General features: G+C 46.0%; 1 long non-coding RNA gene across 1 annotated transcript; it reads right to left on the bottom strand.

Annotated features, from left to right (window-relative positions):
• Nucleotides 1-537: 537 nt before the first annotated feature.
• Nucleotides 538-16,663, bottom strand: LOC141416612 (uncharacterized). Its single transcript, XR_012441245.1, has 2 exons — nucleotides 15,587-16,663; nucleotides 538-980 (listed from the first exon to the last, which is right to left on the bottom strand). It is a non-coding gene; the product is annotated as an uncharacterized lncRNA (long non-coding RNA).
• Nucleotides 16,664-16,944: the final 281 nt, after the last annotated feature.

The raw sequence follows: 16,944 nt of genomic DNA, 5'->3' as shown, positions 1-16,944 counted from the left end.
CCAAAAGTGAGATCCCATCTCAAAAATACACAGCAGAAAAAAGGCCTGGGGAGTGCCTGAAGTGTTAGCATACCTACCTAGGAAGCATGAAGGCCTGAGTTCAAACCACAGTAACACTGTGAGGTAGGGTTGTGCAGGGGGTGGGTAGGAATAAGCACTCTTGGAATTGGCTGATTTGGAATTTTTCCACATCCCTGAACACACTGTCAGTAAATGTCCAGAGTTACTCTACAATCAGCCACTTCCACACAGACCTTGACTGGTGAGGACTGATGTGGCTCTGGCATCTGCCACACCTGACTGCCCCATCTCAAATTCTCTGGAGGGAAAACACCTCTTCTGGGAGGGTGCAACTGGAATCTGCTATTACTCTGGTGAAGGCTGAAAGGAATTCCAAGTGGCAGCTGTGACTGAATCCCCTCCATACCTGGGGGATTCCAACCTAAGAAGCCCTGGATGTGATGCACGGATGACATGTGCAGGGATTTCAGGTGCTCAGGGTTCTTGAGCCCGCTCTGAGAATGAAAGCACAGAGTCTAACAGCAGAAGTCGGAAAGATTTTATTTGTAGAGAATTTAGTTGGAGAAAAAGAGAAGAGAAAGACTGCATATTGGAGAATGCAGGGGGACCCGGAAACCATTGATCCCGTGGGTCAGGGTAGGGAGTGGGTTTTATAGCCTATTTGCATTGCCTGAGGGTGGAGATGCCTTTCAGATGCAAACAGGTGTTTCCTAGGGAGGAGAAGTGTCTCCTTGACCTCCAGAGGTCTGTCCTTCAGTCCTTCACTCCCCCCTCTCAATGGTCGCCCTAACTGCTGTTAGGAATAGGGACCACGAAGTCTGTTCAGTAACTGCTTCCTGCTGACAGGGGGCGATGAAGGGGCCTGCAGTGTCAGGGCTGACCATGAGAGGGGTCGTCCAGGGGACCGCGGTAGTAGGTCATTTTCATCTCCACCAGAGGCATTTGTAGTTTGATGGATTCTAGGCGAGAAGAAACAAACTTGACAAGTAAGTTTAAAATGCAAGGCCCAAACTCAAGAGAATAATGGCAAGTATAGGCCCCAGGAAGGGTAGGAACCAAGTCCTGGAGGGAGCCAGGATTTTACTTGGTCCCATACCTGAGTAGAAACCTGAGTTTCAAGAGATTGCTCCTGGAGCCATTTGGCCTGTTGGAGAATGTCATCTGCACGTTCCTCTGCAATGCCTGAAGTGTTCATGTATGTGCAACAGCAGGTATTGACGATGAAAATCTAGGGCCAGGCGGTGGCCCATGACCATACAGGCAAGAGACGACAAAGACCTTTGCATGTCCTTATTGGCAAGGCCCACACGGTCTGAGGTGTCCTCTACCACTTTGGTTAGGTTTTTTGCAGTTACACGATTGGCAATCACCCCATAACTGATTCCAGCAAGGGCTGCAACGAATGCTGTTTACCCCTGAACTGTTAAAGTGACCTCTCCTTTATCCCTGTGGGAAGCTGTTCCTGTTGTAGTTAGCATTTCTGTTTTCTTCCAGATGGCTGCGTGAGCATGCAGGATCAGGAAGGAATACTTAGGATCTGTATAGATGATAGGAAAAACGCCACACAAAGAAAACTCACGAGAAAACTCACGTCCAAGGGCAGGGTTTAATGGCAGGTACGAGGTAGTGCAGGAAGAAGAAAGGACAAAAGGGAAAGGGTTCAGGGCAGGCATGGCCTTTTATAGGAGAGGGAGGGTAAGGGGTTGGCGCATACGCCGGGGGTCCCTGATGGAGGTGGAGCTTGAGTGGAGCTTGTTTTTGGGAGCGCGAGAAACCTTGTTAAGGGGAGGGAATGGCTCCATTTTCCATGAGGTGCTGCTGATTTACAAAATGGCGGCATTATTGTTCTATCAGATGTTGACTGTCTGTTCTTTTGACAGTCTTAGGGCTTCTGTCAGGGCCACTAATTCTGCCAATTGAGGATTTGTATTAGGAGGAAGAGGACCTGATTTCAGGGTGCCAAATTCTGTCACAACTGCAAACCCTGCATGTCTGACACCATTCTTGACAAAGGAACTGCCATCAGTGTATAATTCTAGATCTGGGTTTTTTAAGGGCCGATCTGTTAAGTCAGGTCGGGCAGCATAATTTTCCATAAGTACCTCCTCACACGAGTGCTCAGGATTTCCCTCTGCCTCTGGTAGAAGGGATGCAGGATTTAGGCTCTGACAGGTACTTAAAGTTATTTCTGTCCCTCCCAGAAGCTGGGCCTGGTATTTAAGTAGACGGCTGTCAGATAGCCAAAGCTGTCCTTTTGAGTTTAAAATTCCCCCTAGGCCATCTGGGGTATAAACCATTAGGAGGCGGTTTAGGATAAGTTTTTGAGTTTCAGGCACTAGAAGGCTAACTGCAGCCACTGCTCTGAGGCATCCTGGCCATCCCTTGGCTACCTGAGCTAACTCTTTGCTTAAGTAGCCTACTGGCTGGGGAGTGATGACCCAGATCTGAGTCACCACGCCCAAGGCCAGTCCTCCCTTTTATAGACATATAATTGAAACTTGTCTTGTACTTGGAGACCCAGGGCAGGAGCTGTCATAAGAGCCTTCTTTAACCTGTGGAATGCAGTTTGTGACTTGTCATCCCATTCAATAAAGGGCTGGGGATCCTTCTGTGCTTCCTTAAGCATTTGATATAAGGGTCTACGTCTGCATAGCCTAGGATCCAAATTGTACAGTATCCTGTGACCCCCAAAAAGGCCCTCAATTGCTTTAGAGTTTTAGGTGGATTCCATCTTCTCCTCGAGACCTCATTTCTTTCTCCAGGACAAGACCTAAATATGTAACCCTAGACTGACACAATTGGGATTTTTCTTTAGAGATTTTATGTCCTCTGTCTGCTAAGAAGTTTAGTAAGGACTCAGTGGCTCATGAAATGACAGGTTCATTTGGTCCACAGAGCAGGAGGTCATCTACATATTGTAGCAGAGTAGCTTGTGGGTATTGCCATTCTGCCAGGTCTTGGGTTAGAGCCAACCCAAAGAGGTGGGGGCTGTCTCTGAATCCCTGGAGGGGGACAGTCCACGTGACCTGTCCACACTTTCTTGTGGGTGTTAGGAAAAACGCCGCTCTCAAAGCAAGCTCAGGAGGAAACTCACGTCCATAGAGCAAGGTTTAATGGCAGCCCACACTGCCAGGCTGGCTGGGAAAAAGATGGCGCAGCCCCGAGCCTGGGCGAGCAGTGGCTTTTATAGAAGGGGGAGGGTAAGGAAATTAGCGCATGCGCAGTAGTCTCTGGTGGGGTGGGGCTGTCTTAGAGCGTGGGAATTTGTTTAAGGGCGGGGCTGCCATTTTGGCTGATTCACAAAATGGCGACATTATTGTTCTATCATTCCCCCATTTTTTCTTTAATAACGGTGAGGAGAGGGGCTGAGGATCAGGAATTGGGGTGAAGCATTGGTCTCTTTAGTTGCTTCCTGCTGGCAGGGGGCGTTGTATGGACAGGATCCTCAGGCTCCTGTGGCGTCCTGGATGGGGCCTTCACAGTAGTTTTCAGGGCGGTTTTGGAGAGGTTGGTGTCCCTGGAGGTACAGCTGGTTACATTTTTGATTAGCAGTAGAGACATGCAGTATGATACAAGGCAGGAAGCTTAAGAATAGGAGAGCAAGAACATAGGCGTTAGGACGGGCATTGACCAGGAGAACCACTGTGAAATGTTGTTCCCTGGACAATTTCAAGAGTCCTCCAACTACAGAGAGAAATGGGTGGCCATACATTATCTAAGACCCAAATAGGAATATTAGGAGGAACATAAAAAGGCGTCTGTTCAGGGACTACATACCTAGGGATCTAAAATCTGCAAAATCCTATAACTGCCAGGAAAGCTGTAAGCTGTTTTATGGTATGGGGGTTGGGAAACGGAAGATTGGGTTGGAGCATTTGTGACTCAGAGAGTGAGTCTGTCCCTTTAAGGCCACACCTAGGTAGGTGGCCTGTGGGAGGCAGGGGCTGTCAGGATTTAAATGTAACACTCTTAGATAAAAGAGAGCTTTAGCTCATTATTTTATATAAATTGACACTTAACTTTTTAAATGTTTGTACCATATTTAGATAAAGTATAATATAACACTGTTACAAGTTGGTCATTTAAGACACATAGCAAATATATAAATGAACTCTGATTTAGTAGTACTTAAAAGCTTGACAAGATCAGCAGAAAACCCAAATAATTTCTTTGATAAAAGCTTTCTCTGTAATGGTTTTTTGTAGATGTTACTCAGAGCAGAACAATATTAAGATGACCTTTTTATTTTATAGACATAGGGGATTTGATTTTAGTTTGACAGGACCCTAAAAATCTTTTAGGCAACTCTTAGATTATATTCAACTTTAACTTTATCACACACCAAAGTTTCTTATTATGCACTTTTAAAACTTACTTAGACCTTTATATAGCATACTAAACCCTTTGATGGCTTGTTTTTATCCCTCCTATTTGAAACAATCTTTAGGATTAACCCTTTCTTGAAAAATCCCTTCTCATCCAAAAAAAAAATTCCTCTTTCCTTTAATGCCTCAAAAAATACATTTATTACCTATCTATATCCTTTCCAGTTGTTTACTTTGTAACTTGTATTTTAAAATTAACTTTTATAAGAATTTTAAATTTATTATATAGGCTGGAGCAACTAATTAGTAGCCCTTGTTGTTTTAAGGAATTTATGATAGGCATAAGGCCTCAGGTCCCTCAGGCTTGAGGGGATATTGTTTTAGGTGTGGAAACGGTGAGGGATTTTTGAGTTTTATTTGAATAGGGAGGGCCATCCTGGCTCACCCTACACTCATCTCATCAGTCCACACTGTAGAATCTTCTTTGTTCCTGAAGGAGAGGGCAGCAGAGATAGCTGCCTGGGGGGAGGAGAATTTGAGCTCTTAATTGAGAAAGTAAATCCTGTCCCATCAGGGACACTGGAGTTTTAGGTACGATGAGGAAAGAGTGACAGAAGAGGAGGTCTCCCCAAGAGCACGCCAGAGGCCGGGTAAACTAGCGCTCTAGGGGCTGGCCAGATTTTCCCCGAACAATAACTTTTGTCATTGGACCAGGGACCAGGAGAAAAAGGTAAAACAGAGAAACGGGCTCCACTGTCTAGGAGGAAAATGGCCTTTTGTTTTTCTGCCATTATGGCTCCTCAACATTGATGCCAAGAAGTGGAGTGTGGCCAGGAGGCTGGGACCCATCAATCCATAGGAGGAGGCACCTTGTCTTCCATCTGGTGATGGGGGCACTTAGACCTCCAGTGGTTACCCTTGCAGAGGGCAGGGTCCTGGTTGGGTGTGGGGCTGTCTCCCGGGCTGTCCCCGCTTAGGCATTCTCTGCAGAAGTGCCCCTCCTGTCCACCATGGTAGCAAGTTCAGGATACAGGCCCCAGTTGGGTGGGGCCCTCTCTGAGAGCAGCAATGAGGCCATGGTGTCTCTTATCTTTTTCTCTCCTGTTAGTAAGGTCCCGGACATACAGACATGGCTGTAAATACAGACATGGCTAACTGTATTATTTGTTCAGTGATTTTTCCCTTCAGCCACAGTCTGAGTTTTTTACAAATATCTGGGACTGACTGTTAGAAATTTATCTTTGAGAAGAACCTCTCTCACCTGTGACTCTGAGTCCACTGTGGTATGCTTTCTGATAGGTCGTTGCTGTAAAGTAAAGTTGTTATTTTACATTGACACCTGACACTCTGGAGAGCAAGTCTCTGAACTGTTCTGGGCCTCAGTTTCCTCACTTGAAGAATGAAGGATCTGGTCTAGGTTAAACTACGTTTTTCTACTATGAGATGGCTAAAGTGACATTAATGCCACTTATCTTCTTAACATTTTTTTATTTTTTTAATAATGCTGGGGAATTGAACCCAGGGCTTTGCACATGCTGGGCAGACATTCTCCCATTGAGCTACTTCCACAGCCCCAAATATTTTTTTTTTTTACTTTGGCTGTACTGGGCTTGAACTCAGGACTTTATGCTTGTAAAGCTGCACTCTACTGCTTGAGCTATATAATCATTTCCAACCTGAGTGGCCTGGGCCAGAACCCATTGCTTTTTTAATGAGATAAGAATCTGATCTAGAAGCATAGTATCCTTTCATGTCAATTGAAAGGTTTGGATCACAGAGATAAAGGCTTGAATGTATTTGTCTGGGCATCAGTACAGCTGTTTAGATGTTTTTAAATTTCCCTTAGATTTGATAACTGGAAGGGGACATACGATTTGTCCTCTTCCTACCATTGCCTGTTGAAGAAGGAAGCACTCGTTAAGAGGTTCTGAGTATTGGAGTGACTTAGAAGGTAGAAATTCGTATAGGGGACCTCAGTTTACTTTTTTTACTTTTAGAGAAAAGGTCTATTGTAATTTAAGGAGCCCTGTGAAGGCCACTTCTCTTGGTCACCCAAGGCACACTGAGGCCGACCTCAGAACAAAGCTTCCAACAGCTACCAGCCAAAGACTGGAAGATGCAGGTCCCATCTAGAAAGAACAAAACGTTAGGATCCTGTCTTTTAGCTAACAGCAGGCAGCCTCTTTAATAAAGGCTACCTTTTTAACAAAGAAATCATGTGTAAAGTTAGAGAAGGGCATTCAGAGGGCATTTCAGGCCAATAACAGGGCCATACGGGACAACTGGTGTTAATATCTGGAGGGGAAAATTTACACTGAGGCCAAAGGTATAGAAAATTCTAAATGAGAAGTTTAGAGACCACAGTAATGTCTATTTAGTTATTTCTGGACTATAACCTTGAGCTAACAATTGGCTTACAAGGGCTGGGTCTGATGCCCTGAGGTGTGAGGTGGGGCTAGGAGCAGGACTTGTGCAAGGCCACTCCCTCCACACACACCTGGGACAAATGACCCTGACTGCCTAGGCCTGATCCTGTGGCCTGTCGCCCCTCCCCCCTTCCTTTGTACTCTGCGACGTTTATTCTAGGGGAAGTGGTGGCGGGCCACAGCCATCACCACGTGTGGCTGGCGGTCCAGGATTTGCTGGATCCTCTCTATGGATTTTCTTAGCTATGGCAGGCGTTTTTGCTGTGTCCAGGAGCTGGCATCCTGTGCACAGGTGCGCCTGTTTGCTTTCCCTCCTCCCCTTGTGGGGAGCGGAGTTAGAGCATAAGTGTGGCAACTGCAGGGTTTTGCAAGCGCTTTTGTAAAGCAGCTGATTTAAAGTTACTTTAGACTGAGAGGCCTGGCAAACTAGTTGGAATAGCTTAAGTCATAAGGTACCATGCTACAGGTTTTTCATGGGGGGCGGGGTCCCAGTAAGCCCAGGGAGGGGAAGGCAGACAGAGACAGAGGACATGTGGTGAGACCATGGAGGAAGCAGAAAGGTGTGGTGACATCTTAGGTAGGGAGGGGAAGGCAGAGCCTGGAGGATGACACATGCTTAAGGGATCAGCCATCACCTGTGTCTCTAGGTTGCTCCCATTGATTGGTACTGCCAGGCTTTCAGCAAAATGAAACCTCCACTGTCTGGTCGCTGAATAAATCCAGCCCACAAGAAGGGAGCATGAGCTCTCCCAGAGCTGGACCTGCTTGATATCAGAGTTGGCAAGGAGTGGCTTGCTTAGCTCTGTGACAGGGAAAGTTTTTCAGGAAGATAGAAGGAGATAGGTATGGTAAGCAGTGCAAGAAGTCTGCTTACATGGGGAACGAGGAGGTTTGGGAGAGCAATTGGCTGATTTAGAAACTGGTTTACAGGCTGATAGAATCTGTGCAGGGGATCAGAAAGTACAGAGGGAGGGTTTGATGCAGAGATAGGGAAAGGATTGGATGTAGGAAAGTTCCTTGCATTTACCAGCACACTCACAGAGATTGTATAAATCCCTTAAAGTATTGGGATTGAAAGTGCCATTAAGAGGCCATTTGGAGGCATTGTCCAATGGATATTGGGGCCAGGCCTGATTACAGAGAAAAATGAGCTGTAGTAGTTTAAGATCAGGCATTAGGCAGAGGGGCCCAAGGTTGGCCAGGAGACATCCCATTGGGGAGTCTGAAGGAATTTGGGATGGTCCAACTCCCATGGCGAAGGCCTGACCTGAGGAGAGATATGGCGGGCATCCCCAAAATATCAGGTCCTCAGGAGAGAGAGAGAGAAATGTGGAAAACAACCCCTGAGGGAACGTCTTTCCACGGGGATGTCCACAGTCCCAAGTGGGGAACCCAGTTTTCCCCAGGACGAGAGTGAGCTGCGACCTAGCACTAGGGTTTTTGAGGAAATGAGAGAGAGACCACAGCTCTGCGTGTAAGGAGGACTCACCGAGGGAGAGAGGACCTTAAGGGAAGATTGGCCGGTGGTGGATGGCAGTTGGAGGTGCACTGGGGTGGAGGGACCTCCCTGTGAGCTAGTGAGACAGTGGCGCTTTCTAGGATCGGGGGTCCTGGTAAAGCAGCTCAGATGCCGGAGGAAAGCCGGGAGAGCAAGGTCAGTGCCGGGAACTCAACCCGATCCCGGGTCTCGGCACCAAATGTTAGGAAAAACGCTGCTCTCAAAGAAAGCTCACGAGAAAACTCACGTCCATAGAGCAAGGTTTAATGGCAGCCCCACACTGCCAGGCTGGCTGGGAAAAAGATGGCGCAGCAGTGAGTCTGGGCGAGCAGTGGCTTTTACAGAAGGGGGAGGGGAAGGAAGTTAGCACAGGTGCTGTAGTCTCTGGGAGGGGTGGGGCCATCTTAGAGCACGGGAATTTGTTTAAGGGCAGGGCTGCCATTTTGGCTGATTCACAAAATGGCGACATTATTGTTCTATCAGTGGGGTCCTCAAAGGCAAAGACAGGTTGACTTTCAGGGTGTAAGGGAATGCAAAAGAAGGCATCTTTTAAATCCAGGACAGAGTAGTAAGTGGTACCTGGAGGTATTGGGCTAAAAGCATATAGGGATTTGGAACTACAGGGTGGAGAGGCACCACTGCTTCATTGATCAGGCGGAGATCCTGGACTAGCCTCCATTTGTTAGGTCCCTTCCTGACACTGAGAATAGGAGTATTATATGGGCTGGAGCATTCTATTAGCAGTCCCTGTCTCTTTAAGTCTTTGATTATGGGAATTAGCCCCTCCTTAGCTTCTGGCTTTAAGGATATTGTTTTTGATGGGGAATCCAGGAGGGGTCCTTGAGATGAATTAGGACTGGGGAGTTGTTCGTGCCTGTCCCACGGTGTGTCCATCCATCCACACCGTGGGGTCTACTTGTTCCTCTATTAGGGGCAACCAAAAGTACTCTCCTGGGGGTAAAAGTAGCTGTACCCCCAATTCAGATAAAAGGTTTTGCCCTAGCAAAGGAGTAGGAGTTTCTGTGTCAATTAAAAAGGAGTGACAGAAATGGAAATCTCCCCAGGAGCAGGCTAAAGGCTGAGTGAAATAACACTCTAGAGGCTGGCCTGATATGCCTCAAGCAGTAATTTTCTTGGAGGACCTGGGTCCGGAAGAGAAAGGAATAACTGAGATGCTGGCTCCAGTATTGATAAGGAGGCTGACCCTGTGCTTAACCCAGGGCTCCTCTGCTTTTATGGTGGTCACAGAAGACTGTATGTGAGGCCCTAGGACCCGTCATTGGGTAGGAGGCGCTGACCTCATTTCCCCTGAGAACCAGGGACAGTAAGCCTTTCAATGTTTTCCCCAATAAATGGGGCAGGGTCCCAGAGGTAGCTTTCTCTGGGGGCACTCCCTCCTAAAATGGCTACCTTGTCCACATTGAAAGCATGTCCTTGGGTTTGGATTTTGCCCAGGGGGAGCCTCTCTGAGCGCTGTGATCAGAGCCTCCTGCCGCTTATCCTTTCTCTTTCCCTTTTCCAGGTCCTTCCTTTCTTTTTCTAAGTCCCTGTTATAATATACAGATGTGGCTACACGGACCAATTGGTCCAGATCTCTGCTCCCTTCAGCCACCAGTTTCTGAAGCTTTTTACAGATATCTGGTGCTGTTAGAAATTTATATTTTAGGACAACTTCCTCTGCCTGTGACTCTGTTATAATGTTGGTATGCTTTTGTAAAGCATCCTTTTGTCTCTGTAGGAAAGCTACTGGAGTTTCTAAGGGTCCTTGCTGTACAGCCATGACTTGGGAGTAATTAAGAGGTTTTATCTTGGCTCTCCTTAGACCCTCAAGAATGTAGTGGATGAAATGGTTATGGCTCCATTCATCCTTGTCATTTTCAGGGTCCCACTTAGGGTCATATCTAGATACTGCCTGATCTCCTGTTGGAATTGGGAATCAAGGTTCCCTTTTAGGTATCCAATGCTTTTGTCTTTCTTCTCCCTCCCCCTCCTCCTCCAGTGAAGGTCCAGTCTGAGACAGGCCTGTAGGGCTGCTTTTATCTAAGTGCTAATTGTCTCCAGCTGTGACTGCCTGCTCTAGAACCCACTGTTTCTCCAGAGAAGCGAGGGTCTGAGATAGCAATAGCAGTACATCTTTCCAGCTCAGTTCAAAGTTTTGGCTGACTTCTCTAAATGCTTGGATGTACTGATCTGGGTTTTCTGTGTAATTTCCTAAATCTTTTTTTATTTCTTTAAGTTCACTGACTCTAAAAGGAACATGAGCTTTGTCCCCTCCAGGAATTAACTGGAGGTGTTAGAGTCCTGTGGGATGATGTCAGGTGTGTGACGTAGCTGGGTAAGGGGGAAGGGGGGAGCTGATGGAGCATTAGATGGTTGTTTTTTTTTTTGCTCAAGGGAGTTTGAGGGCTTTTTGCAAAGAGTTACCATGGTCTGGGTATCTATCCTGCATTTGTTTAGCCATCCTGGGTGGTCTCTTAGGAAAAAGAACAGTTGAACATATGGAACTTCAGTCGACTTTCCTTCCTTTTTACAAAACATATCTAATTGAAGAATGGTATTATAATTAATGCTCCCTCCTTCTGGCCATCTTTCCTCATCTCCTAGAGGATACTGTGGCCAAGCCCTGGGTGCAGTAAAACTTGAGTTGCTTTTGCTGAAGACTTTCTGGATCAAGATCTTTCCAATGTTTTTAAAAAAAGCAGGCAAAGGGGGATCCTTCCTGGATCCTTGAGGCTTGATTTCTAAAAAGGGAAACAAGGGAAAACTGGTCACTTTAACAGATGTTTCTCCTTTTATCTAGGTGTCCCCAGATGAGGAGAAACTCTAGTGGGAGAGGGCGTCCTGCTCTCCCTTACTCCTTCCACTGCCACTTGTGGGTAAAGCTGTGGAGCATTTACAGATATCTCAGTTGCACCCACCCCCGAGATGATCTTTGACCAATCTCTCATCTATTTTGACTTGCCTGTTTGCCCTGCTACCCAAGTAGGCCTAGTTCTCCTCTACCAGCTGAATGCTTGTAATTAAAAAAATAACTCTTATCAAAGTAGCCAAGAGGGCTTGCATGGCCAGAAGGAGGACCCCTTTAGAGGCATGGATGGGGACTCTTGATGAAGTAGACTTTTGTTCCCCTATATATCCTGTGAGGCACATATGCTTTCTATGAAAGGAGAGAGCATCTGGAGGCTTTTGCTCTCATAAGGGGCAAAAACGGAGATCTGAGGTTTTTGCCTTCTAACTGTTTTTTTTTCCTTTCCCTGAGTGCAGGTTGTGGAACCTGTTTAACCAGTTAATCTAATGTTTGACAAACACAGTTAAGCCTAAATTGGAGACTATGACTTTCTGATGCCTGTAGGGATTTTTCCCAAACTCCCTGAAGAAAGAAGCTCACTGCTATTTACAGCAAAGGCTGGGAGGGGGCACTCATCCTGAACTGCTTGGGAAACAGGAAGGAGAGGCTGAGGGTTGGGGAAAAAGAGAATTTCCAGGCTCAACGCATGAGAGATTATTGGTTACCACTGCTGTCCAGGTCGATCCCGCACAAGGGCAGTACTGGAGCACTGGAAGCAAGAGGTGACCTCCACTCTCAGGCCAGGGAAACCATGAAGAAAGCATGAGAGATCTGATTGTCTGTTTGCCACGGACCTGGCTGGAGGAATGCAAGACTTAGCTGTCTCAGGGCAGGTCAGGAAGTTGCATCTCCAGCCTTTGGATGATACCGGGGAGTACATGGGCCAGAACACCTTTTGTGGCTTGAAGACAAACTTTCCTTTCCACCGGCTGTTCTCGGACCTCCCCTTAAGCTGGTCAGATCTTGAAAGAGAGAGTTACCATTTAAGGAGAGGAAAAAAAAAAGCCTCGGTGCACTGAAGTCGAGTTCCGCCCACATAGCATTGGCAGTGCAGTACAAACCCCTGCCTGGCCTCTGAGTTTCCTCAGATTGCCTGCCATACAGCTGTAGTGGGCTCGGACCTTTTCCTCAGTTTCCCAGGGAAGAAAGCCTCCTTAACAAGACAGAGAGAGAGAGGGAGAAAAGGTTGACCTGAGAGTTCCACCATAGCTAGGCTGTGGTGGGGGGTCTCTCCTGGAAAACAGACTCTACAGGAGTGCCGGACGCTCACAGTCACATTCCTAGGCAGTCTTTCCCAGTTTGACACAACCTATACCGACTTCAGGTGATGACTGGTCCCTTCGTGCACCGCCAAATATGATGCACGGATGACACGCGCAGGAATTTCAGGTGCTCAGGGTTCTTGAGCCCGCTCTGAGAATGAAAGCACAGACTCTAACAGCAGAGGTTGGAAAGATTTTATTTGTAGAGAATTTAGTTGGATAAAAGAGAAGAGAAAGACTGCATGTTGGAGAATGAAGGGGGACCCGGAAACCGGTGATCCCATGGGCCAGGGTAGGGAGTGGGGTTTTATAGCCTATTTTTTTGCATTGCCTGATGGTGGGTGATGCCTTTCAGATGCAAACAGGAGTTTCCTAGGGAGGAGAAGTGTCTCCTTGACCTCTGGCAGTCTGTCCTTCAAGTCCTTCAGACAAATGTGTTTCACGCACCACACCAGGTGGAATTTGATTCAGTCTATTCTACCTCCTATTATTATTTCCCATATTTCATTATTTCAAAACATTTTTAGAAGGCTGAAGGACTGGTTCAAGCATTAACAGCACCTGCCTAGCAAGCATAAGGCCCTAAGCTCAAACCCCAGTGCTGCCAAAAAAGAAAACAAAAAAAACCTGCCTACTGAAAACATTTAGAGCCAGGGGCCAGTGGCTTGTGCCTGTAATCCTAGCTACTCAGGAGGCAGAGGTCAGGAGGATCAAGGTTTGAAGCCAACCTGGGCAAATAGTTTGGACCAACGTAGCTTGAAAAAAGTCATCATAAAAATGGCACATGCCTACCAAGCCTTATACCCTAAGTACTGAAAAAAATGCAAGGCAGCACTGGAAAGGATGAGACAAGAAGATTACAAGTTCGGGGCTGGAGGAGTGGCTCCACGGTACAGCTCTGGTCACAATCCAGTACCTCTAGCATGCTGGCAGACACATCTACTTAAGGGGACATATAAACCCCAGCTATTTCTGGCCATTCACCTTGAAAGGAATGGCCAATATCAGAGTTGCTGTCAAGTCACAGAGCCATCTTCAAAGTACCCATGAAAACTCCATCACCTAATAGGGGCTTCTACTACTACCACTGAGAGTAACCACAGAGGATAGACTCTAGTCTGAATTTCCACAGGGATCACCACTCTTTAAAGGTCTACACAGAAAGCAGAACCCTCAGGCTCTGAAACAGTATGCTTGTATCAAAAGTGTGTAATAGAAGCAAATAGAGACACAGGGACATTACACTAAAAATCCAAACTGTAATGAAACTCGGGACTATTCAAAAAACTGACATAGGAGAGAAAGGCCCTTGCAGTGTCTCACCCCTATAATCCTAGCTACTTGGGAGACTGAGATCCAGAGGTTCACAGTTCAAGTCCAGTCCCCAGGAAATAGCCTGGGAGATCCTATCTCGAAAAAATCCAACACAAAAGGTGTTGGTGGAGTGGGTACAAAGCATGAAGTCTGAGTTCAAACCCCAGTACCAGGAAAGAAAAGAACAAGAGCAATTGTGTATGGGATGAAAGAGGAGCTGGTAACACTGTAAGGCACCTGTGCTGCCCAAGAAGGTCATTATCAACAGACGGGAATCCCGATCACTTGTACATGGATTTTGGTCTGTTTTCTTTCCCACAGTACTGGAGTTTGACTCAGACTTTGGGCTTGCTAAGCAGGCACTGTACTGCTTGATCCACCTCACTCTGTTCCTTTTGGAGATGGGGTCTCCAGAACTATTTGCCAAGGGTGGCATCCAACCACCATCACCCGGACCTCAAATTCACAAGTAGCTATAATTACAGGCAGGAGCCGATGTCTGGTTTTTGATAACTGCAATTACTTTTAAAAAGTTAGTAAACAAGTATACCCCATCTCCTAATGGAGGGAAGACAGCAAAAGCTCATAAAAAACCAAATAATGGGAATTGAGAAAAAGATAGAATCCAAACCAAAAACCCCAATGAAAACAAGTATGAAACAGCTACAAATCTGGCACTAAACAGCCCCAATACAGCAGCAGTCACTCGATAGGTAAATGGTCAGTGGGTCCACACCAGTACGGAGATGACGAGAAGGCTGGGCATGTGGGTCAGTAGTGAGAGCTGGCCTAACACGTGCGAAGTCCCAGGTTTGATCCCAGCACCAGGACTAAAAAAAAAAAAAAAAAAAGACAGGCAGTGCCAGATCCAAGGGACAGAAGAACAGAACTTCCCAAAATTGTTCGAGAGTTATATGCTCAGCTAGCCACTGGTGTCTCTCTCACCTATACTCCTAGCTAAGCAGGAGGTACAGCTCAGGAGGATTGTGATTCAAGACCAGTCTTGGCAAACAGTTCATGCTACTTGTTTTACAACAAGCAATGCCATAGGACAGGATCATATCTTGGGCTTCAACCCCAACCTAATAAATGGACACAGGCAGGGCTGAGGGCTTTTGGGTCTTGTCACAGAAGATCTTTGAGTAGGTGGCAATTTCCATCTGCTCTGGTTGTTCTGGCTTAGATGATAAGTTCAAATCAGTAACCAACACTGAGTTTGAATGCATCCCAAAGGTTCTATGTTGAGAACTGCATCTTTAATGTCACTCACTGAGAATTGGGACCTTTAAAATGTCATGAGGTCAGGAAGGTTTTGTGCTAATCAAGGGAATAAAGGCACTAATGTGATTGGGTGCACTATCACTTCAGCATTTCATATTCAAGCAAGTATATGAGATAGTCAATACTTTATCATACATTACTTTGTGCTTTAGATGATTTTGCCCACTATAGGCTCATGAGAGTGATCTGAACATATGGAGGGTAAGCTGAGCTCAGCTTTAACATTTAGTGCTTAGGTGTGTTATGTGCATTATCCGCTAACGGTATCCTCATCTAACCATGGGTTGACATAAGATGACATCACCAAAGTTGAAAAGCATGTGTACTTATGGGGCAACAATCTTCACTGCACTGTAGAAAATACTTGATTGTGTAATAATTAGTCATAAGTGGAAAACCAGAAAAAGAGGACTGGAATTGGCTTCAGAGGGTCAACACTTATGATGAGACTCATCACACACCTCCAGAAGTAGAAAATTCTCAGTAAAGATGAACAAAAACATCCTGTACCTGTGTCTGTAAAAACACAAAACAATACATTCCTCTTTTTTTTTGTAGTACCGGGGTTTGAACTCAGTTAGTGAGTAAGTAGGGAATGATGTCACCCTTACCTACAGCAGCCAGGTTCCTGAAGGTTTCCTGCATCACATCTTTGTAGAGCTTCTTTTGGGACGCATCCAGCAGAGCCCACTCCTCCAGGGTGAATTTCATAGTCACATCCTCAAAGGTCATTGACTCCTAAAACATTTCACACAAATTTCTAGGAGGAAAGGTGAGCCTTACAGTATTGAAGAAAGATCTAAACTTAATTCAGAAGACTTTTAAATGATGCTGTTTTCCACTTTCATTCCATTAAGGGGGAAAATGGACCTAGACATTTGGATATTACAAGTAGAGCTTCAGGATGTCAAAACGGAAAAGGTCTGCTTTAGTTTTTCCACTTCAGGATGGAAACAATGCAACAGGTATGTAACTGCTCATGGAGTGAGTGGCTGTGGGTGGCCACTGTTACTATAGAGCAACCTGGCACCTGAAACCACGGCGGGTGAAGGGGATTCTACCCTGAGAGAATAAATGTGACTAAGAGTCAGGATGGTATACAAGCTGCACCTTGCAGACAAACAGCTGAAGTTAACAGGTGATCTCGAATCTGTACAACAAAGGAATTTGGAGACCAAATTTACTCAGTGTCTCAGCAAACCCACAGGGTGCAGTAGCTCGGAGCCATGTTTAAGATGGGTCCAATTGTTAGAGAATAAACTGCTGTGAGCATCAGCAAACTCAGAACAATCACACCTCAGGGTTCCTATGGACACCCTTCGGCACTGACTGGACAGGTGGTTGCTGTATGACACAGTTGTGACTTTGGGAAGTGTCTCTGACACAGGCATACTTAAGAGTCTCATGTTGTATGGAGCATGGGCTGTGACAAGGACAGAGGAGAGTACAGAAATTCAGTCATCCTGGCATCTGAGCTATGAAGAGACATCAGTGGATTTTTTCTCAAGAGGGCAAGGCCTGGAAAATGCTTGAATCAGGGCCAGCAAATCATTTGGTCCAATACACAGAAGTAGGTGGTGCAGTTGCTCTCCCCACCCTCACAGTGTTCCAGAGATACCCTGGGTGTCTGGACATTGCCACATCCCTAGGTACACAGGAATGTCACAGAAAATATACTTAGCATGGTATGTGATATATACATACATATATATATATATACATATACATATGTGTGTGTGTGTATATATATATATATATATATATGTCTATTTTGTGAAAACATGGTCAGGAGAAACACTTGATGTGGCATGGCATATGCCAGTTGGGCATGAAGTCTAAAGGCCTCCCGAGAGAAAAATACCCTGGTGCAGTCAATATCCTTTATTATGTTCACTGAGAAGGTGGGTTGCAGCCTGCAGTCTGTGATAGCGCCTCCAGTGGAAGCTATGGGGAATTACAAGCTGGAGCT

Source organism: Castor canadensis, chromosome 14 (assembly GCF_047511655.1).
Source record: "Castor canadensis chromosome 14, mCasCan1.hap1v2, whole genome shotgun sequence".
Lineage (NCBI taxonomy): Eukaryota > Metazoa > Chordata > Mammalia > Rodentia > Castoridae > Castor > Castor canadensis.
This window is presented reverse-complemented; position numbering and strand designations above follow the sequence as displayed.